Genomic DNA, 24,320 nt, shown 5'->3' with positions numbered 1-24,320 from the left:
TTATCTATTCAATAGAGTACTATGCGTATATGTGCATTTTATATCTGTCTTTCTGTTGCTTTCTCTGTCTTTCTGTTTATGAACATCGGTGTCTTTATCTATGTATCTATTTTCAGATTATTAAAAAGTGCGAAAGGTATGGAATATATGTTCCATGGAAATAATTTACAACATATTTTGCCTGGATACTAGTCTAACTTCTCTGTTCCATTGAAAATAGTGATTATAGCTATAGTATTTCATTGATCCTTTTTAAAAGCAAGGAATATGCATTCTTGAATACTATTTGCTAGCTAGTGTTTCTCTTCTCAGTTTTATTTTAAAGAATTTCAGCAACTGTCCCTATTATTGCATTTGCTTATGCAAAAATATTAGTTGGACCATACATGCTATGGGAGGGTAAAAGATAAAAGTAAATTTTCTATGTGGAACTTTTTTTTCTTTTCAACAGCCAACCCAGGCCATCTTCTCATCATGTTTGATTTTGCGATCCAGCTGGGTGTTTTTAGGAAGACTGGAAATCTGGATAGAAGCAGAAGCTATCAGGAACCTCTTGCTTCACTGGGCACAATCCACAACCTTTCAGGTACTTATTTCTAAGACATATATAGATGTTAACTGTCATGTCCATATTGCACTAGTGCTTCTGTTATAAATGGAGAACATACTGGGAGGAAAGAGGGAATGTTTGTTGTCTCTCCTTAAGTAAGTAACTTGTCTTCTATTTTTCATGGTTCTGCAAGCATGTCTATCATGTATTTGGTGTATATAATAATTTATAATACCGGAGAACTAAGAATATATACCTGCTGTTTTAAAACAACCTTTTTTTTTTCAACTGGTAAATAAGATGTGTTAAGTGTTGAGGTGAATATGTTTCCATCTGTTATAAGGAGAATGATATACATGTACATTTACAGTTTCATAGGCAGCTTTCTGAAAACTATTCAGAAGTGCCAGTAGAAATGAGTCAAATTAAATTTTCTGTGTCTGAAAATATCTTAAATTAGTATATCAAAGCTTAAAGCATTAACCCTACTCCAAAAATGTATCTTCAGAGTCAAAAGTAAGTTAAGTAGGTGTAATTTACTGGAGTAACCCAGTCAGCTTTGGTTGTCTGATCAAATATGTTACATCACAAGAAAAAATACCACATTTTATGGTTTAAAAGCAAAGTGGAAGTTTGCTGAGATTAGTTGCAGATGTCTGAACTGCGTATTTTTGAATAATAGACTCAAAGAAATGATAAAATCTTTTGAAGCTGGTGTTGTTCGTTAGTTGGAAGAATGGAAGATGGAAGAATATCCTAAGTATCAGACTGAACTGAGGGGAAGAAGGAATTTAAGAACCTAATTTAGACACTTTTCAAAACAGGTGCTAAGGGTTTAATTTGTAGAAAGTCATATCTACAAATTATTAAAGCTTGAATGTGACAAAGAATTGATTTAAAAAAAAATTTTCAAAGTGGCATACCTTCAACAATCTGGTGTCCATTTCTTCTTTATTTTGAAGTTCAAAATGTCATTAGCAGATTAAATGTAGGTTCTGTTCAACTCAAGACTTTCCTTTTTATTTAGTAAATGCAGTCATCCTCCCAAGACTCAGATTATTCTTTCAATGAAACCACCAATCCAGAATAGTACAGAAGTCCTGATTTAGCTAATAACATCTCTCTATTAAAACCATCAAGCAAAGGGTAAGAAAAATTGCTGGCATTGTGGAAAATAGCTAGTGTACATCTGGATAAATGTTTCTCACTTTGCACTGTATTTAATCGTTAGCTGGGGTGTTCTTGTTTCTGCCATTTAGGGTGACAGATAGAAATCTTTCAGAGCAAGGCACTATCATTGCATTCCTAATGGGAAATTAGTACTTTTTTTTTTTGCAGACCATGATGTGCTGTTAGTGGCAAAGCTTCATCTATTCTTTTGACTAACCTACTACAGACTGTTTTCTCTGGCAAGTGGAAGCTGGTTTAAGTCTTTCCAAAATCACTGATGAATTAGAAGATGAAGTTTGGTGTTAGACCACAAGTCACCAAGGTACAAACCATTGCATATATAATTAGGTTGATTAGTATTTCCACATCTTAACATTTCCAGGTCCCCTAATGTTTGTTAGGGGAATATACTATAGTACTCTATCCAGTCTATCTAATCTATCTATCTGGTGTCTACCATGACCCCACAAAACACAGAACTATAGCTATAAAGCTAGTTTAAGGTTCTTGAGTAACTGGAGATTTAATATGACATTTAAACTAGTATTTTCCCTCTGGTAATAGTTATAAGTCCATTTCTGATTATTTTTTTTATTTTTAATAAGATCCTGGCATGGACAGTATTTACTGCTATAGATTTTGTTATATGACCATTCATACATGCCTATAAACTTTGAATTAATAAAAGAACTGTAGAGATGAGTCAGCACTGGAGATTTATTTCTGTTTTAATACAGTAAAAAGCATCCTCTGAGAAAACAGAAAAAATGATTTACGTTCCCATCATCTAAGAAGTGAAGCCCATCTCAGCAACACTTTGAGAATATACAGGAGGACTTTTCATAAATTGCCTGGTGTATTTAAAATAAAGGTGACTCAGACTAATTATGTAGGAGAGTCCAATATAGGAGGGCAGGAAACTCCATAAGAGTCCATTAATATAATTTGTCCTGTCAGCGGAAAGTCAATTAGAGGTGCGCATCGAGGGAGTGCTCTTTCTCCAGAAGAGGTAGAGTGTATGTAAGATCCGCTTGTTTTCAGACATTGCTGTCTGTTTAGCTGACTCCACATGAGCTGTGCTAGCCACAGCTATCACAGAACCAGCACCACAGTCAGTAGGTATGGCTTACATGACTCCGTGAAGATGCCATGTGAGTGCCTCAGACTTTAATGCCTTTACATATACAGGAAATTAGAGGCAAGGAAATGTTAACAACGCCTTTATACAGGAGGAGCCAAGGTATAGAGAGACTAATGTGCCTACAGTGTAACTCAGATGGACTTTCAGGGTAGAATTTGTGTGGTCTCCTGCCATCTTCAGCTGTCTAAAATGGTCATCTTGGATTCCTTTAAAGTTAACAGAGAGAGGCAATGCCAGAGAGAAGTTCATTCACTCTATTTTAGGATGGAATAAGTTACCTAAGATGAGGCATTCTCCAGAGGGGCGTAGTTTAGATGTGCTCTAGGCAATATATATGGCAACTGACAAGGCTGGACTCTATATAAAACACAGCTATTGTTTTGCTTTCGTTCAGAGACAAAGTGATGGGGATAAAAAGGACCTTCCTTTTGTTCTATAGACAATACTGACACAGGCTGGGGAGTCCAAGGGTTTTTTCCTTTCCTGATGTTTAGAACTTGCATTGTGTCCACAGCTAAAATCATGCCGGAAGAGGGTCCTAGCTGTATTACTATAGCTTATCCCAGACTGTAACAATCCCCGCCTCACCCTTTGAATCTGTGCTGCTCAAATGGATCATTAAAGATTTCCTGGGCCAAAGGAGGAAAAAATGAGTGTAATTTGCACAAAATTACACTACACGGGACAGGAGATATATGGGGTCAGTTCCTTCCCCAAAGACAGTTAGGATATATTCTTTAGATTAAACATGAGTTGGGTAAAATATATAGACAATTGAACCCACAGCATCCTTACCCTTGTGAGTTCTGGACTCAAAGGCAACCATACAAAAGGAGAGCACCACAACTGTATTTTATTTCCCAGCCTCCTCTTGCATTTTTCAACAAAGTGGTGGACGTATTTGTGTTTGTGTGGAGGCCCAGCCCAGAGTTGTCCTGAAGGTATATTCTGGGCACACTTAATAAATCAGGCTTGTGAAAACAGGTAGAGAAATGCCTTAGTTTTTGAAGACTAAGGAACATCTGCACACAGGCAAAAGCAGAAATGCAGGTGTCTATGGAGTTACAGCTAGCTGAGTTTGAGCATTTTGAGGATTGTAATTTTGGTGTTGGGTATATAAAGGTCAGCTTTAACTCAGTTTGTGTGTGCAAGACTTACTGTGGATTTAGTACTAAATGCACTGCTCTTACAGATCACACAAGAAGTCTGGTAAAATGGGGATTATACTTACTTGGAGGTTACAGGTTTTGTTAAAGGAACAAGCGAGGTGTGTCACTTCCTTCTACTTCTTTCTCACTACTCTCACCCCTCAGATTTATTTCCAGATTCGTTTGGAAGCCTTTGCACACTAACTTCTTGTAAGTGAGCCTGTGTAGTCCAGGGAAGACAAAAAGAACGTACTCTGAATGTGGCATTTTCATGTACAGTCAATAATGCAGAACCTTTCCTAGAAGAAACTAAATGAAAAATTAAGTTTATTAACATTAGAAATCACACATTAAAATGTGTTCTCAAAATATGACATTAATTTCATCCTTAGTAGTAAAAAAAAGGAATATGTGTTAATTTGTGAGTTAGTTATCTCAGAGAAATCAGATCTCAGATTGCAGGACAGCCAAATATTTGAAATCCAAGCAAAAGCTAGAACCAAATTAGAATTCTAAACCAGAACTTCTAAACACAAAACCTGTAGACTTATTTAGGTCATGTAAACAACTGTGATGCTGGAGAAACCATCAGAAGATATGGTTTCTCTGTAACAGCCTTTCTGAAAATCTGTGTAAATAAGAAACTGTTCATGGTGCTTCAGATGTAATAACAAAAACAAAAAGGAAAATAGTGTTGAAAAAGGTCTGCTTTGTGCTAAAAATGAAATGGCATCAGAATAAATTATGTAAATATTTTTTAACAACACTAAGAATACCTCTTTGCTACAAGACTTGGAGATCATTGGTTTTATGTCGCTATCAGGAAAAGTGTCATTCACTTCTCAGGACTCATATTTCTTATATTTAATATTCCAATAAACTGGCATTATGAGATGTACACTAATATCATTGCCCATCAAGTCAGTTCTGCAGCTTCTCATTAATCCTGGCATTATTCCAAATGAACACAGGAAAGGTTTGCTCCCACTTCCATGCAGTGAATATTGTGTGGGAAGTGAATTGGTGTAATACCACAATGCATCTATAGAAAAGGGGAAGATACTGGGGCTACCAGCATACTGAAGATCACAGTTACGTTAGCATGGCCAAATACAGCAGTTTCAGGGGCTGATCCATGTCACCTCAGCCACGTGCTACAAAACAGCTCATGCACATACTGTTAGATCTCTCTAGAGGAGACTGGTTTCATTCCTGCTCAGTTTTGGGCCTCTTCTGAGTCACATATAGTGCTGCTGTGGCGTGTGTGTGTGGGGGGTGTTTGTTTTTGCTTTGGTTTGTTTTGTTTTTTCCATGCACGGTATGTGGGAGCTCTGTTATAACCCACCACAGTGTTGTTCCTACAGATGAAAATGAAGGTGTGTGCTGTATGCCTTGGAGTGTGCCATAAGGAAATGTAGGAGGATTTCATAGTGCAGTGCCTACTGGGACAGTGTTGCAAGATGTAGAAGGAACTAAGCTTTGTGAAGTCTCATCTATACTGCCTTTTGGGAATACTGCCTGGAATGAACCCAGACAGGTGCCCCGTTTTGTTTTAGATAGAGCTCGTAGAGTGGTCGGGGAGAGACCCAGGGAAGAAGGTAACAATTAAGCAGATTGTGTCTGTACACATTTTCCCCCTTGCCTTTACTATAACTTAATGTAGGAAATAATGTTGCAATGTTTTAGAAACAATGTAGCAAAGCTCAATTTGAGCCCTCATAGGAGGTGAGGGTGATTTAATTTTGAAAGAGAACTGGTTTCACTCACCCTTAGTCACACTCTCATACCCACACACTCACAGGAACCAAGATTGCTGTGTCCCGGTAGTCTGTCCAGCAATTAGACACCATGATTCTTGTGCCCAAGTGACCTCTCTGGCATTCAGTCACCAAGGGGCATCTATCCAGGCAGCGTGGTCAAGATTCCTTGCAATGCTGCAGAGGATGGGGATGTCAATTCTTACTAAGTCCTCATCACATCTTCCGGCTTCTTCTTAGGTTACCGGTTGGCAGTGTGCCTTTCTGGACCTCAGAAGAGCTGACAGCAATCAGTGTCACCACTCTGTACTACTCTGTGAGTCATTAGGTTTTACCCATTGTCCTTTTTCCCTAGATCTCTGTGTTTGAAGAAGCTGCATGTAGATATACTGGAATTTTCATAATTTGCTACTGCAGGAGTCATCAACACATGCCACAACATGAACTCTTCTTCTAGCAGGCCTTTTGATGCTTCCACGCTCAGACATTCGTGTTCATTCTCCACTCGTATCAGCCCTGATGTTTCTGTTCTGTCTCTGTATTTATGGACAGTCAGGGGGTCCACTGCTTCTGCTTGCTTCCTTGCCCACAGTTACTTAGCACTGTGAATGTACCCAGAGTGATTTTTTCCTAGCTCAGGAATGAAATGCCAAAATATTGGAACTGTTTTTAAGTTAATAATTGAGAAAGTTTTTGGTGTAAAGTCATTGTGAAATTTCATTTTGATACCTTTTTGAAAATATTATTCTAAAAATGCTGTTAATTTACATTTCTATGCAAAAAGTCATCTCAACCCAAAATTTGGAACCTGTCATTTAGAAAATGTCAACATGGGATGTTGTGACAGGCGTGAAACTTCTTTTCCAAAAATATTTTTCTAAACAAAAAAAACATCAAAATCAGCAGTTTCCTTCTGAACAGTTTTTTGGTTTCAACATATCAGTAACAACAATAAAAGTTCAATCAAAAAGTTCCCAGGAAGTCTAAGTCAGTGTGACAGTGATACCCGTTGCCTTTCATAGTACCTAGTCCAGAATTCTGTGGCATCCTGAAGTGAAGACTGCATTGGCACAAAGGAAGAGCGTAGAAGGACCTACGTGCTTCCAGATTCTGCACTTCTCTGAATTTCAGTAGAATAGGTTAGGGTCTGTGAGTGAGGTAGATCTGCTTTCATTTAAACAAAAGGTACCTTTTAGTCTTTTTCTGTAGCTTGACTGGATATTCTGAATGTTACTGTTTTGATCTTTTTCAGGTTAACTTCTTGCCACAAATGGGTTTGTTTTTGTATTACTCTACAAACATTCTGTGTCCTAGACAAGCTGCGTGTGTTGGAATAGCTGCTTCTTTCTTTTTTGCCATGCTGGATTGTTTTTGGTGGGTGTGTGGTCATACCTGCCACACCGTATTAGCAGGAATCTATTTCTCTATGATATCTGAACTTTTTAACAGGTTGGATAAATGAAGAATCCTGTGGTCTTATTACATGGATCAATAGAACTGCTTAGAACTGCTTAGCCTTGTTGCTGAAACAGCGTTTGACAGCCAGCACTAAACAAATAAAACAACCAGTTTTGAGGGAGGATTTGGGGTTTTGGTTAAATTTAGGTCTGCCTACTTGGAAAACTAAGCAGAACAGGCTTCTTTTGTTCCTCTTCCAAGCTAACCAAATATTTTGCATCTGAGTTAGTGCTGTGCTCAGCCTGACCTGCTGAGAGGTGGGGTGTGGTAGTGTTGGCTTATCATCATTACACTGTAGATCTGCTTGCTGTAAGCAAAAATGGGATAAACCTGTATCTTTATATATTTGCGTTATGTAACGTTATATCGTGTAGACCATGTGCCTGATGGCTGCAGTTGCATTGCTTACCTAGTTCTTGTTGGCTGAGAGTTTACAATGTGTAAATGAGATTGGCTTAACTTCCAAGATTCCTTTACTAAGCATCCTTTTTCATGCAAGAATGTTTTTACGAATTTCCAAATAAATGGGGTGGAGGAAACAGAACATTAGGTCTTGGGAGAAGGATATGAAAAGATGCCCTTTTTCCCTTTATTTTAACTTAGTTTTAAGCATGGTGTCCCTTGCCTTTGAAACTAGAAAGAGAAGCCTTCTGATGCGTCACCAAAATAATATGCTGAACAGGCTTTCTATCTGTGCAACAACAGGTTGTAACTTATTACTATAGTAACTCAGAACATCAGTGATTTCCTCACCAAACAGTCTGCATCCTTTCACTATATTGTGTAAACTTGGAGAGATCAAACAAGATACTGCATGCATCTGTGGGTAACAGAAATGTATCTCTTGAATTCAGGACTGAACAGAGACTGTCAGCAGCCAATTCCACAGTTGCCACATTCAGACATATCCTCCAGAGTTCAATTTTTTACTGAACTGACTGACTAAATGCCTTGAGAGCAATATCTGAAATATGTGGCTGACCTCCATACAAACCATACAGTTAAACTGATCTTTGCCTTTCAAAGTTGACCACTATCAAAATTGACTTATTGCATCATTGCCCTGTTCCCTTTTCCATTAGATAATACATTCCATGCATAAGGGTCTTAGAAATGAAGCAAAACAAAAATTCAAACATCTTTTCTCATCTGTGGTGTTAAGGGAATATAAACTTTCCTAACTGGAAAAGTCCTTTGCACTTTGTTTTGTTCTAAGTTAGAATGTATGGCCTGGCATCTTTAGAGGACTGTGAATCAAACACTTTTAAGTCATGTGGTTCTCCTACTATCTGTGCCTATACAGATGTAGTTACCACATACCATTTCCATTATGTATACTATCAGTAACAGGTAGCTCTGAAACACTGCAGCGTAACATTAATTATAGCTGTACGTTCAGTGAAGTACAAAAGAATGCTACTCTCTTAAGCAGTTTTTCCCGAGAAAGTCCGTGGATACCCTGATTATAGACGGCTGTATAAAACTCTTAGACAGAATTCATGTCAAGACTTGACAGAGCTTCAACTGATAAAATTTTTTAGTTCCACTTATTTCATTAGAGCTACACCAGTTTACATCAGATGTGGAACTTAAGTAATTATATTCTTATTATATTCATTTGTTTCTGTATTTTTTGTTTACTTCTTGCAGTGTTTTTTTCTGTGTTCAAATAAGTTAGTAGAATGATAACCCAGACAAGGAAAAAAATAATGCTGTTCTCTGACCTGCCATTGAAAAAATCCCATTGAAGTGATAATAGATTTGATAATAATTATTTTCGCCTCTTAATTCCATTTTCCAAAAGCCTGAAATGGCAAAGTAACTTTCCTGAATGGGGAAATAGTCTTGAGATAGTGATATGATAAGAAGAAAGAGATTCCCCAATGGAAAATTCCTTTTGTTCTACTTCTCAAGCTACAGAGAGAAACTCAATTAAACAACTGTGTTTCTCACTTAAAGAGTACGTATGTTCTGCAGAAATCAGTTACATATTTTGTTCCCTTAACCCATGAAGTTCTTCTGCTTGTTTATCTGCATATACCTTTTACATTTTATGTGTCCCACCAGTAGGATCAAAATATTTCACACCAGAGAGTTTAGTTTAGGGTGTTGTGTGTTATTTTGAATGCTGCAGGAAAAAAAACCCGCAAACCTAAATAGTTTCTCCCAAGTTCTTGGAAGATAATGAAGAAATACTGTTCTTATTCTACATTCTTAAACATGAAATCACTTGTTGACAATGTGTGTTAGATCAGCTTCTTAAGGATTTAGAGAAGAACATCCTCTTCAGTAGAACTAGCTAAGGTGTAGTCTTTAAAAACTTTAAAAACATGTGTTCACCAGGTGATAGTCTGCAACTGCATCGGAGGTGTTTAAGATACTGGTGGCGCAGAAGATTGCTGCCTGTAACAAACTTTTTGTTCCATCTGGAGCAATGAGAAAGTTTCTCTGCTTGGCCAGAGGCAGTGTTATGGTGTTTGGATAACAAAATAACCCTTCCAGAGATTTAAATACTGTGTTTTGTAAGCATCAGTGTGGTTACTTGTGTGTTGGCTCATTGTTGACTTAAATGGCATTACAGAACAAAACTTAATTTAGTCAAGAGCCAGAATATTAGCTATTTTTGATAAACGTTTCCTGTCAAGACTGTTTTAGAGTCTGGGGTTTCTTTGTTGCAGCATGCGTTGCTGTTCCAGTGGCAGTAACAGAAAACTGCACAGGCTGTTAGATACTGCGGCAGCTCCCATCCAAATCCTCTAAGGGAGATAAGCAGTTGTCAGATGTTACTTTATGGGCTTTGTCAGAGGGATTTTCTGCTCATTTACGTCAGCTTAGCCAGCGGTTTGATAGGTAACATACAGCACTTTTGCTGGAACATCCATGTCAGTGTTTTAATTGACTTGCATCAGTTCAGCATGTTTCACTACTTAATTTGGCAACATAAGCCAGAGGAAAGTATAAGCCATATCAAGGACATGAGGCACTATTGGTCTTCATGTCTTTACTGTTAGCATCAAAATTTTATGAAACCATATATAAACAAATGCAATGATACTGTAACTGCTCCTTAGCTGCTGAGATGTGTAAAAATGCCCTATTTATATCTATACAGTGCTGAGTTATAAATTTAAGGAGATAAATGTCACTGAAACACTGTTTCTTTTTTTTTTTTTCAGTGCTTTCACATTTGAATAATATGTTTATTCCCTAAAGAGAATTTCCAGATTCTCCCTAAGGAGTCCAAATGCTTCATTTCTTTCTTTACAATTTTTATGTATTTTCAGTAAAGCTTTTGCTGATGTATAATGGACAGTTTTCAATCCTTCAACCTCCTCTTCTTATCAAGTAATGTGTTGTCTCTGTAGTAGATTAGTTTGCGTCTTGTTTAAGCTTAATGAAAACTGCAAAGTACTTCTACCAGTTTTCTAGATTAGTAAAGAGTATTGTTCCTATAAGAGTCATATAGTCATGCTATAGATTCAGTTAGTGAACAGTGATTTAGATTAATTCTGGTCAAAATATAAAATATGTAAAAATAATAATCCGCAAGCCTTTTTGACCCTGTTTTCTTCTTTAGTTTGATCAGTGGCAGCTACCATGTTAATGTATCAGTGGTGACAAAGCAAGCAGCTAATACCACCAAATGTAAATGCTGCATGGTTATTTTCCTTACAAGTCTATCTCCCATTTTAGCAGCAGAATTTTTGTCTTTATTGCAGAAATAAAAAAGTAAGGTGTAATTTTAGATTTTCATTTACATATTCTTGAGGAAAGCAGAATCAAAGAAAATGTGTTCAGGAAATACTGAGTACTGAGGCATCTGATTAATTGCAGGCCCTTTCTCACTTCATTACACATTAATCTTGAGTTGCTTCTTCAGTCCTTCTGGTGACTGAAAGCTCTCCTTTATTCAGAGGACATCTCCAGCTGTCTCTGTTGGTAGCAGCAAATGACATTTATAGGTCTGTGCTAAGAAGCTGCCTAAATCTGAAAGCAAACAGTGCAACAGCGCCATGACAGATTTGGAAGATCCTTTGGGACTGTCTAATCAATCACTTGGCTGTGAGAAGAATACAACTGGTTCATGAATTTGTTTCCAGCAAAGTGAATTCATGTGTAACATCCCAGTGGGCCAAATTTTGTTGTCACTTACAACACTGGTAGAATTCTACTTAACAGTTATTGCAGATTCACCTGTTGTAAATAGGATGACAGTATGACTCAATGTCTTCATATAGCAGAGCCTAACATTTTATCATTCTCAGCCAGAGATTAAATGGTAATTATGTAAAAGAAACTTTCCTTCCTTCTTCCTTCCTTCCTTCCATCTCATTAATATTCACCTGACTGTAATTTTCTTTCTAGCTAGCTATCCTGCCATAGGTCACACATAATTATAGATATATGATGCATGCCCAAGTCTTTGTAAACTTTGCTTTGTAGAAAGTGGAATGAAGTTTGTCTTGCGTTCTTTTTGGTTGGTGCTTTTCAGTACTCTCAAGAGTTACATGGATATGATTTGCATGAATCGACTGTCTTTGTTTGAGCCACATATATGCAGAAAGAGAGCAAGCAGTCTGAAGGTACAAAAGGGCGCTGGGGGGTCCAGTACGGAGCAGCTGCTATAGGATAGAAATAGTTTTTCTCTCTTTCTCTTTCCCCATCAGTGTGTGCCCTGGTATAATTGTTGGGTCTGGGTGAGAAGCTGCATTGCAAATTGTGCTGAATAGAGAGCTGTGAATCATTCCAGCTGGCTGAGTATTTTAAAAGGGCTCCATGCAGAACTGGATTAAGCCTGGTTGTAAGCAGTTGCTATAGCTGCTGCATGCTGAGGGCTCTCCTCTCTCATTCTCTTGCTTTTTCTGACTCCTCCTTTTCTGGCACAAGATTCAGGGAAAGTGGTGCAAGAGGGAGCAATCGACATCTATCTGATGATCAGGAGCCCTACCTAGAGTCATTTGCTCTCTGAGTCAAATCCTGGTGGTGGGTGATGTACTTCTTTTCCCTTTCTTAGAAGTAGATCATCTTGGGTGACTCCTCTTCTGCTTTAGCAAGTATGTGTTTGTGGGGGAAGGGATCACGTTATTTTGTGGGGGGAAGCAGGACTTCCTGGCAGTGTAACATTTTTGCTGCACGGAATCAGAGACATGGTATTGCTATTTTAGTCCAGCCTGAGGAAGGGAGAATGTTATGCTGTTGGGAGTCACTGGAGCAAAGACCAGAAGGCTGCGGTGCAACTGGGGGCTGCTGCTTTGCAAAGTGATGCAAAGTGGCCTGCAGCTGCTCACGGATCAGCTGGTTCCATGAAAAACAGTTCAACCCTTGAGACCATGCATCGAGAAAGTGAGCTGAGAGATGGGCTGAAGAGATGGAAATGCCCCACAGTCATCTGGCAGGCCATCTGCAGCACGCCTGCAGGTACATGAAGCTCTGCACTGGCAGGGGCACAGAGGAGAGGACATGAAGTTAGGTCCTGATTTCTTCGATCACTTTACCTTTCCTTTTCTGGGCTGCACCACACCATTGTACAGTGCTTGGCACAAGTGTGGAGGGAAGAAGGCTGAGGGGAGTCACCCTCTTGGGACCTGCCAAGCGAGGAACAGGTCCTGCTACTGCAGGGGAAACTGGGAAAAGAGCCAGGCAGGGAAAACAGACCTGGCTCCTGAGGCTTTTGCTTAAGGCAGGAAACCTCCGTGACTGTGCAGCTACCTCAGCATGGTTCAGAGAGGTCTAAGCACAGGCTCTGGGAAGGCAGAAGCATGCCTTAGGGTCTGGCCACATTAGTTTGTTAAATGAACAGCTCTGCAAATCCTCCCAAGGCTGGAGATGGCTTTTGATCCCTGCTGACAGTGGTGAGATGTTTTGGTCCTTATTTTGGTAGAAAACATTTGGGGTGGGGGCTGGCCAAATTACACAGCTGACACTTTGCGTTCTCGTGCTCTTTCCTGAAGTGCCTTGGTGATTGTCTCCAGCCAACACAGGGTCTGGGTGTCTGCACACCGTACCCTCCTCTCTTAGAAAGCAATAGAGCTGTTGCCATAGGTCCTATAATGTTAACTAAAGTTCATTTCCCTTCACTGCACTGCCATTTTTCAAGGATATATTGTAATTCTTCTCCATGATTTCTGAACAGAAAACCCTGTGCTTGGTCTGTCCTTACGCTTGCCAGCATTTAATTTTGAATGCCCATTATGACCTGGGGCAAACCCTGTCTACTGCAGAGAAAACTCCTATTGCTGTCAGTGGTCATACACTAGTCCTGCCTGTGGTGTGTGGAACAGGGACACCTATCAAAAATTAGCTGGCTACAGTGTCTTAAGGTCTTTTGAGTTATGGAAGTGAATGTGACATGCACTGCCTTCCTTTTGACTATTTTGTATTCTTAGCCCTTATTTTTTAATTTCAGTATGTGAGCAAAATTATGTTCTCATTCTAATTTCAGTTGAGAAGTAAATGATGTTGATGCTTTTTCTTTCTTTTCAGACATTACCATTGGAAGCTGGGATACTTTTATTTTATCTGGTCAATACCTACCTGAAACTGTAACGCATAAATGAATTGCAACATCACTTACTGGCTGAGTTTAGAGAGTAAACTGCACTAGGTACAGTTAAAGTAACATTGGCAGCAATTTCGTCCTTTGGCTTCACGAGCTGATCTTCGTAGATGCCATCTCCTTTCTGTCACAGAAAAGGTTCACATGGTCCTTGGGCAGGTTCAGTCTAGTTGACATAGGTGACATCTGTGTTGGGAAGGAGGGAACAAGAATAAATGGCAGGACTATGCAGGTAAGAGGGCAATTGTGTGAACATGTGTAATTTTAATTACTAGGGCTTATTGGGGTAATTACTTTTTACTGCAGTCATTATGGTGCCAAGCAACAATACACATTGTCATTGTGATTATGAACTGCTGATTATAAATAAAACAAATGTGTACTGACGTAATGTGCAAAGATCAAGTCCTTCAATGGAGATATGTCTTTTCATACTAGCTAAATCCAGGCCTATGTTTACCTAGCTGAATCTGAATTTAAGAGCAGTATATTTATTGTTACCTTGTTCCATATAAACCAATAAGCTGTGGGAAAATATAGTGTTAAATATAATTCTTTATTCTTAGTATTAACAGCATAAATTCAGTATTTTGGCCTGCTTCCACTGAAATCAACTGAAATTTTGTTTCTGATTTCACTGAGACCAGGATTGTAACAATCCATATTGATGTGGGAAGTGACAGTAGCCAAATTTTTGAATATGATTGAACATGTGTAATAAAACATAATGCCATCATTCAGCTTAACAGGCACAGTGAAAAATAGTTTCCATAGAACCTACAGGTTATACAAATGAAGTACAGAATTGCAAATATTTTGGAAGTCATGATAACTTAAAAATAACTGCTATGCCAAATTTTAATAAGATAATGACAGCTTCATAAGCTGTAAATATGTACATAATTTACAAGAATGTTGTATTAGCATTAAAGTGACATTTCCTATTTTATTCAGATTAAAATTGTGTAAATAGGCCATTTGAAATGCTCACATTGTATATTGAGATTAACTATTCAGGAATTAATTCTTCAACTTCTTCTCATGAGAGTTAGCCTATTCACACAAGAAGTCCCACTGACTAATGGCATTTCTCAGGCATAATCAGATGACAATGGTACAAGTATAAGAATTACTCATGTGAAAAATACCAACTCCATTATTCTTTGTGAAATATTTGCTGATAATGATTCTATTCATGCAACTAACTATTTTGCTCAGTGCCATACAGCAGGCAGAGGGAAATTCTTTCATGATCTCTGTAGGTGATCAGTTTCTTCCCTGACACGTGATAAGAATTATATGAAATGCTGTAGAGACAAGAAGGTGTGGTGGTAGTAAAGCAAAGACACAGGTATTTTTCTGAGATATATCAACATAATCCTTTCAAGAGCATGCATCAGATATATTTTTGAGTGCAGACTATTAAAAGGCCTTATCCTACCTTACAGCTACCTTGTTTTTTAAGGTATATGCTCTTGCACAGGAGGATAATTTTAATTTTAAATTTACTTAATGAAAAATAAATTTAAATTTAATTTTAAAATACCAGTTTGAGTACTTGGGACTTACTCTAGTCTTTCAGTGCTGTGCATCACCACAAACAGATGCATCTTCTCATTTACAACCTTGCCCATTAAGACAGTTTTCATTCTTTGATTCTTTGGAATCCACCTTCAGTATCTTTCTTGGGGGTGTAAGGCTGTTTCTAGCTATTTTTTAAGATCTAAAACAGATCAGATGATGCATCTTCTAACATGAATTCTTGTGAGTAGACTTGTCAGCTTTGAAATAATTTTATAAAGCACTTTTAGCAAAACCTTTTTCTTTTCTCTGAATCACCTAAAAGTACCAAAAAGGACAAAAGTCTGTTATTATGAGCAAATTATGAGGAGGTTCTCTCTAAGACAGTGGACTGCATGGCTAAGGCTTCTAGATGCTCAATTAATAATATCTGAAACTGTCTGAATCCCATGCTACTGCATGGCCCCTTCCGCTCTAGCAGGGTTCCTGGTAAAATGTTAGTCTTTGTACCAGAGGGTATTGTCAAATACACCAGTGGTTGACTCCATTGGCACTGAGCATCAGGTCCCATCCTCCCCCCCCGCCCACAAAGACAGTGGAGAGACTGTAGTTTACTTATTTCACTTTCCATTTTTACTGAAGTGTTATTTTTGTGAGATTGTCTTAAACAGTTAACATGATTTCATATTTTTTAGCTTCTTTAGTTTTGGTTAGTGTTAGCATTTAGCAGAGCTAAATGTAGCAAACGTGCCCCCACTGAAGTGAAGCAAATGAATACAGTGATGAGGACAAAACATGATGAAGAATATGAAACCTGAATATTTCTGCTGTTTGTTTGCTTTCTGGTAATAGAATCCTTCCTGAATGATATGTGGTTGTGTGCACTTTTTGTGGCCTCTCTGACGACAACAGTGGGATCTCCAGTGTAAATGGCTGTCTGGAATTTGACCTCAATGGTTGGCCTAAAATTCAGCTTTATGGTGTAAGTGCTGTGGTCATGTTAGTTCTGGAAAAATACAGGTCATTGCTACCTGAGATAACTAAGCATTGGCCAATTTAGTGATTTGTAACCTATATTCATTGCAGATTCCTAAAAAGGTGCAATTTGCTTGCAGATTTCTATATAGCAAGTTTTAGTTTCTTGACAAATATACTTGCCTTCTATAAGCAAAGTCTTTCATAGGACTCTGAAAACTAATCCATGCACATCAGAGGGTCTTTAGACAACAGACTAAAAAATACTGGTTCAACTGATTTGTTACACTGCAATTACAGCTGGTACTCCTAAATCACATGGGATCGTTTTGATAAGTTCATTGGTGAACTAAATAGGGATATAGAGCCCTAGCTTTTATTACACATTTCCAATGTTTTCTAGTTTTCTAGCATATTTTTTACAATTGTGGCTCTTTGAACCTCTCTTAATCATGTGTAACATCCTAACAGTGTCATTGTTCTCCATGACTCAAGATGCATATATTTGAAGTGAAGAACCTTTGAACATTGAAAAATCATCATCTAGTAATATATTGAAAAGGGTTGGGATTTACATGAATCCCTTGTTAAGATATACTGACTACTCTTTGCATACCACTGAAACAGCCTGTAGTTTATAAACAGTTAATCCTTATCACCAAGAGAGAGGATGTTTCCTTAAAGCAATACTATTGCCTGTGCAATGAATCAGATTTGGGCAATATGGCAGATAATTCAAAGGAGTGTTAGAAGAGAAAAACCATAAATCCCCTTAACAGACTATTTCTTCTCTTTAAGTCTGAACTGAAGACTACCATCCTTTATTTATACTGATTTCTAGTGTACACCAAACTATTCTTTTTAAACAACAGCTTGTTGACTAATGCTGTTTGCTCAATAGTCACGGTTGATTGTGAAAAAGATTTTGTTTTTATTAAAATGGAAGATCAAAAATACTTATTTCTAAGTACTCCCCAGCTTTTCCTTTTGTTTACAATGAACTAAAAAAATTATAAAATACTGGCAGCTGTTGTGACCTCTGACTGCTGGATCCAGAAGCTCATTCCAAGAGATTTAAAAAATAGTATTCAGACATGAAAATGTTCCAGCATAATTGTGTAGCCTTCTTTGTGTGTTCAGCTGCTTAAATAGCACAGTCTTTCAGTCACCGTAAAGAAAATAACCAACATTTGGGTTGAGTTTTTTCATTCAAGGGCAGTAAGAATGTTAATTAATTGGAAGATTATTTATGTTCACAGTCCTGATGTGAAGTATTTGAAGGAACCCAGCACTTTTTCAGCAGCTGAAATCAGAAGACTTTCAGAGAATTACTAAGGAGCTAATACATTCTTTTAAAACACAGTTTTGACAATTATCCCTTCGAGCAGGGAAAGAGGAGCTGTTGTAATAAAATGAAAATGACATCGTAGGTCTGTGTGAAGAATACCAAACTCATAACAGAGCCTTGTAAGCAGGCCAAAACTTTTTATTAATACATGAAATTTTAAAAACAGGATGGAATCTCTCTGATGAGATATGGAATTGCTTTTGTCACCTTAATTAGTTTGCCCCTGTCTTGTAAATCTTTTCATGCCACAAATTATTGATCAGAGACTGAAGTAGAAGTGAACAATTCAGGCTGTGATTTAAAGGGAATTAATTCTTAATTAAGTTGGCTTACTTTGGATTTTCATCTTTAGGGAGAATAGGCTGCTAAGCATCACAATACCTGCACTTTAGTTTAATATTAGAAAAAGCTTTCCTGAGAGATTAAGGCACTCTGCACAGTAAGGAGATCAGAATGAAGTACCTGAATTTGAGGGTAAGGACCAGAATTTGTATAAGTATATAGGGGTCTAGAGTCATCTACTAAGTGAGCTTCTGGTTATCCCAGGAATTGAAGCAGAATAGCAAGGTCAGAATTCTGTGTTTCTAAAGGAAACTGGCGTTTAATTCAGAAGTCTGCATGATGATCGTCTTTCTGGTACATTTCTTTGATATGGCTTCTTTCAAGAATTTCCAATAAGAATAAGACCTTCCCTTCTTTGTCATCTACTTGTAGTTTCTTCTATGTCCTTATCAATAAGAATGTTGAATGTTACTTGTGAATAATTCTGTAACTAAAAATATTTTTTCCAAAGTTCTGATTTTTTACCTATTGTGGTGCTTTTCCTTTGTCTTGTTATTTATGCTATCCTTTTCCCATTATTCACAAATGGATATGTGTTTTCACATTACTTTTATAGCACAGTTTGGAAACTACATTAGTCTAGCCAATTAGTAGGAAGGGAACCTTCATTATATATTTCTAGGGACTGCATCATTAATAATAATCATTTCATACGAAATGGAATAGGTACTGAAAAAAATGTTCAGGTAATATACAGATACTCAGAAAACTATTTGAATCATCCAAGTCAAAATGCTTTGTCTGAATTACTTAGATTATGACAGGCATTATGAGGAAGCTATATAAAGGTTTTTAAACCTTTATATAAAACCTTTATGTTAAACCTAAATATTGAGATGGCTGCCAAATAGTTTCTTCAAAAATGTCTAGATGTTTAATGTTCATTGTTTGGAAATCTGGCTCTTAATTCCTCATTGTTGCAGGAATTTTGCCTACAGTTCCTTAAAAACAATTCAATTTCTAAGCTGAGCTGCTTGTAAATTAAACCCGAAGTTTTCGATGTAAAAAAAAGATTTTTTCTTTTTGCCGAAAAGTAGTTCGGAAATCTTTGTTTCACCAGTGCTTACGCTTCATGAATGAAAAGGAGATCATAGCAAAACATCAAGAGCACTGCGTTTTAGAATGTGTAACGGTTGGCAGTTCTCTTTTGTGGTTCTGAAGAGACAGGGCAAATTCGTTAGTGGTTTTAAGTCAACCTGCCTCTTCAGGTACCGATTAGAAAGGGCTTAAAGATGGGGTGCATAGAGAAAGGGAGAGGTTGTATTTTAGGCTGGCAACACTTGTCACCACATTCCTATGTGCACTTCATTCATGTACTTGACATTCAGTCATTTGCTGGATTCTTTTAAATGATTTGAGATGAAACTACTTAATGTGAAATACATTATGTAGAAAATGTCGTTAAACAAGCAGATGAGAGACACAAACATAGGAATGTTGCTAGAAAGACTAGATAAGAATACTGAGTAACACACTTCTAGTGGCAACTCATACATACTTTGGCAAGAAAATGCACTTGTTATTAAATAACAGCAAGGAAAATAAAACTGATTGCGCGGCTAAGGATATAGAAGGCATCCTCGAAAACGGTAATGTTTCAGATTCATTCAAAGCAGGTCATGTTACAGGAAGGTAAATTTCTGTATAGCTACCACAGCACAGTTTCTTGGAAAGAATTTACAATGTAATTAATTTTAAAGGACAATAAATCTGTACTGGAATTGCTTCTTTTATAGGGACTAACTTCTAGGGTTTGTGTGAGTTGTTACAGGATATTGTGTAATCTCACCTGTTGCATAGTCTGTGAGTCTTCTCTTGGGTTTTACTCTGTTTGTGATTTAGAAGCAACCAGAAACCAGGTCATTAGTGTACAGATAATGAGTCTGGCGGGTTTTATGCAAGGTGATAAACAATGTTTGTTTGGGATATACAGATGTCCCACACTTGGGACATTTGTGATCAGTTTACTCAAATTGAGTCAGTGTGATTTTTCTATAATATTAATGCTTCAATTATGTTTAAGCAGAAGTGTGCTAATGAATTTCTGTTTGAAAGAGTTGTAAGGATTTACCAGTCCTGAAGATTTACTGCTGCAATGCATGTTAACTACTAGTTAGAAATAGACCATGTGATGGGATAGAAGTTGGAAGTGTGGATAATGATCCTGCTAATTTGTGGTTACTGATGAATCTCTCTGACTGCTGAACCAAATAAGACTGTATAATTGAAGGATGACAGCAACTGTCTTAACTACACAAAAAATCTAGGCTCTTAAGTAGTTGTAATGCCTCTGTTTTCATCAGCAACTAGAAAATGGCCAGGTAAATCCAAGAGCCACCTTATTTCATCCATGTGAATGTCGATTCCAGTTTGGCTGGTTGATGGATTCAGACGTCCTTATCTTGCCAAAGGTTTGACAAGAAACAATGAGCCATACAGCATGTGCTGAGAGCCAGTGAATTTGGCACGTTTTGAATCAGTCTGTATAGTGAACATCTAAGTGTAGAACGACTCCAAATAGCTTTCTTTTTATATTCATTTTGGATTTGCAGATAATCGCATTTTATTTACTGTTCTCTTTTGAGGGCTCTTTCAAAAATGGAGTCTTCATTTTTACCACTGCAACAATGTGAAATTCATTGCCTTTTTATCTGTATTGGCAAGATGCTCTTGGTCAGTGTTCTTGATTTTTTTGCAACGGTTGTGACGTCATGTAATCAGATGAATTTTTGCTATATGTTTCTAACACTTGTAGTTATGGAAGAAAGTCAGGAAATGTGATTCAGAAGGCTGGAAGGAATAGAAGACATCAGGGAGACTCAAAATATAGGCACACCATGATTTTAAGACAGTCTTACCATTTCTTGTGGTCTAGCTCATAGCTTTGTCAACCTGAGCATAGGCAGCATTGCTGAATATACAAAACGAAGCCTAACATAGGAGGTAGGTTGATTCTGCATGTGAATTAGGGTTAGTGTTACCAAACATATTCCTTTAATGGAGTCCTCCTGTATTAAATGATTCAGTAAATGTAAGACTTCTAAAATTCTTCAGAAAACAAATCTACTGATGGCTACTTTTAAAGGTTAGTTAGACACACGGCAGATAAAAAGAAATGGACAAAGCTAAGAAAAAAATCAAAATCCTAACCGTGACAATAAGAAAGTGAGCTGCTATCTTTTTGTGTTATTCTTTTTGCAATATATGCATGTTGTCCTCTGGACTGGCAAAGTTTTTGTTTCCCTTTAGAGTGCATGTGTTCATTAATGTCTCCAGACAGAGGTAGTTTAGCTTTTAATTAAATACAATTTTCAGGTTTTTTAGTGCGTTAATGAGACAGCAAAAATGAATTCACTGAAAGAGGAACAGATATCTAGGCCTTACAGCAGTGAAAGTTAGAGCCTCATTAGTAGCTAATTATGCAGAACATAGTGTATAAATAAAGCTGTTATGGCATAAAAAAAGCCTCAGTGTATTACCTAATGACATAAAATGTTTACAATCTGTACTGGGTATGCTATAATGTCCTACTGAAATAATTAATGGCATATTTAATAGTGACACAGCTGGAATCACAATTGCTTTGCGGGTACCAGTTGAGGGCAAGGGAACGTAAAAAAGGCATTTGAAGAACAGATTATTTGTTCCCTAATAAATATGAGAGTATCAGAAGATATAGGAGGAACACATCGTTTATGCATGTGGTGGGTTAATGTATTTTTCTGACAAGGGCAGAGTTTATCATTGTACTTTATTATTCAGGTTTTCCAAAAGTGAGCAGGGAGATGCCAGAAGTCCAAACTGACAGTTCCAAAAAGGGCTTAGTTCCCTGAGAGAGCCGAGGTCCATCTTCTGATAAATAAGAATACGTGTCTCAAGCTAAGCATAGAAAAATTGAATCATTCAGAAGATGAAATGCATTTTGGAAATCTAGCTTTTAGATATAAAAATGGCAAGCAAGACCAATAATATGCACAAAGTGGAAAAGGGAGTATTTGTTTGACTTTAAGGGCCCACATAATTAAACAGACATATTCAAAATAATGATTTTATAATGAGTTAAATAATGTTTTTAATAAACCTAAGAATAAATATGATTTTTGCTCTGCCTAACAAGAACTGCATATGCAGCTTGACAGGTAATTATTATTGTTAAAAATAAACAGCATTATGCTTCCATAAGGTGATGCTTCACACTAAGAATAAAGCTGTAAACTGGAATAACTAACTATGGCCACTTAGATGCAATATGGTGAAAAAACAGTCTCAGTACCACAGCAGGAGTGGTGGCTAAAGGAGAATGTTACATTTGGGGAAACATACTGACTATGGAGCCTGTCTAGCACGTCAGAGATAATTTGGAAATAAGTAGAAATAATATTGTGAAAAGCTGAAGAGAATGAGAAGGCAGATGAGGAGATGTTTATGCAAATAGGAAAGGCCTGTGAAATGATCTGAGCATTAGTCATGATGATTCCAATTACTGTTATATTGACTAGGAACCACAGAGCCACAGAATCAATTAGATGTTTAAAAATACAAAAAGCTATTTCCTTGCTTAATTTGTTCAGCAGTCAACAAGTTCAGAGTTTGTCTTGGGAAGTTATTTTGGTGTGATGACCAAGTTAGAAATTGATGGATGTTTAACTCTGGGTAGGTGAATTGAAATGCTTTTGTGGTGAATTCTGTGCTGTAAAACTTGGTGAAATAACTTAAAATTATGGAAAATAAAGCTTCTGTGTTAGCACAATAGCATGCGTTAAAGATGTCATCAGCTGTAGTAGGAGGAAGAATTAATGTCTTGCAAGTTTGTGTTTTGGGAGGTAGCTAAAGAAGCTACTTATGAATTGTGGAGTTTTTTTGGTTCATTAGTGAAATTGATTTTGTATTGATAAAGAGATCTAGGTCAGCCACAGCTGAATACCTGTGAAATCTGTTATACACGCAAGGGGTACAATCAAATATCAATGCCAGCTTTGCAGATAACCTACCGGTTTGCCTGATTCCTAACCTAACAGAGCTGTGTATGCGTCTTTGTCTATGTCTTGATTATTCTCTCTGATCAGCAGGTCTTGACTTTTCTGTTACTATGGTTAGCACAAATGCCAAGTTCCAGTTGTGATGATGCTCTTTCTAAAGAATGAATAGTGTTAGTACGAATTTGCTGAAGGATTTTGACCTTTATAGTCAGTCATACATGACACACAAGGATGGTTGGCTATATGTGACACAATTGCCCACAGAAGTCTGTAGCGCACTTCCATAATCAGTTTTCTTTACTGGGGACTCTAAAACATGATCCTTTACTTTGATCCTTTAACAAAGGGCTTGTCTTTTACTATATGGCTATGGAAACAAGTTACCTTGATGTTTGGCTGGCTGTGGCTCTACAGCAGACTAGCTAACCTTCTATGACTGCCTGTGATCACACTAGAGCCCACAGTGAGATAGCACAGTCATCTTCATGATACGTGAATTACTTTTCATATAGTGAAGAAAAAGGGAATGCCTGAAGCATGGTGAACAGCTCAGGCACTAGAAGTCTGTAATTTTAGTCCAGCTTGAAGTGACTTGTTCATGTAGCCATATGAATAGTTGTTTCAGATGTGCTTAGAGTCTGGCAATGAATATATTACGTATTTGTTTGCCGGAAGTGTTCTAGTTGCCTTTAGGTTAATGTGTGGGTGCACTGTCTTTGGCCGAGCAAAACACTAAATAGCGGTTTGTTCAGACTCTTGCTGTTTGCCTTGTAAAATCCTTAGATTTGCTGTGTTCAAAAAATAAAATTTCCTGATCAATATTCTTTAATAGAAAACTGTAGGCTTTGTTACTAACTCAAATCAGGGTTACCAGCATACAGCAGTCTAGAGTTTGGCTGGTGACTCTGAAATTCAGTATCTTACTACTGTTTTTAGCCAAGCACTTTCAAATACTTTGTGTGAAGAGGTGCTGCATTGTTATGTAGGTAGCTGTGTGTCTCTGCTTAGTATAGGAGGAAAGCTGATGCCAAGGACACTTTCTGGTTCTGCTTTGCCTATCTCAGAAAGGCAAGTGTGTGCTGGTCTGCAGGTCATCCACCCTGAATCCAGGTCTTTGTTTAATCCCCATAGTCATCTTCAGGCCAGTCTATACAGTGTCTTTAGCAGTTACTCTGCACTAGCCAGACCCTGCATAATCTGTCTTTCATGGCTTCAGCACCTAAGCTGCTTAGGCTTCAATCCACAGCCATCTCCAACCTTCTGTCTCTTGTCTCTACAGCATGTTGTATCCTTATCCATCATCCATGGTGTTAGAGCTGGCCAAAATGCAGCATTTGTGGTTTACAAGATGTTTTTTGTTATTGTTAGTTGGTTG

General features: G+C 37.5%; 1 long non-coding RNA gene across 1 annotated transcript in view; it reads left to right on the top strand.

Annotated features, from left to right (window-relative positions):
* Nucleotides 1-24,320, top strand: part of LOC112980876 (uncharacterized) — a 137,692-nt gene that overhangs the window by 104,070 nt on the left and 9,302 nt on the right. The window contains exon 12 of the long non-coding RNA XR_003258541.2: nucleotides 452-586. This is a non-coding gene — a long non-coding RNA (uncharacterized LOC112980876). The remainder of the gene's footprint in view (nucleotides 1-451; nucleotides 587-24,320) is intronic.

The sequence above is a fragment of the Dromaius novaehollandiae genome, chromosome 4, assembly GCF_036370855.1.
Source record: "Dromaius novaehollandiae isolate bDroNov1 chromosome 4, bDroNov1.hap1, whole genome shotgun sequence".
Lineage (NCBI taxonomy): Eukaryota > Metazoa > Chordata > Aves > Casuariiformes > Dromaiidae > Dromaius > Dromaius novaehollandiae.
Note: the sequence above shows the minus strand (reverse complement) of the source record. Positions and strands in the feature narration are given on the sequence as shown.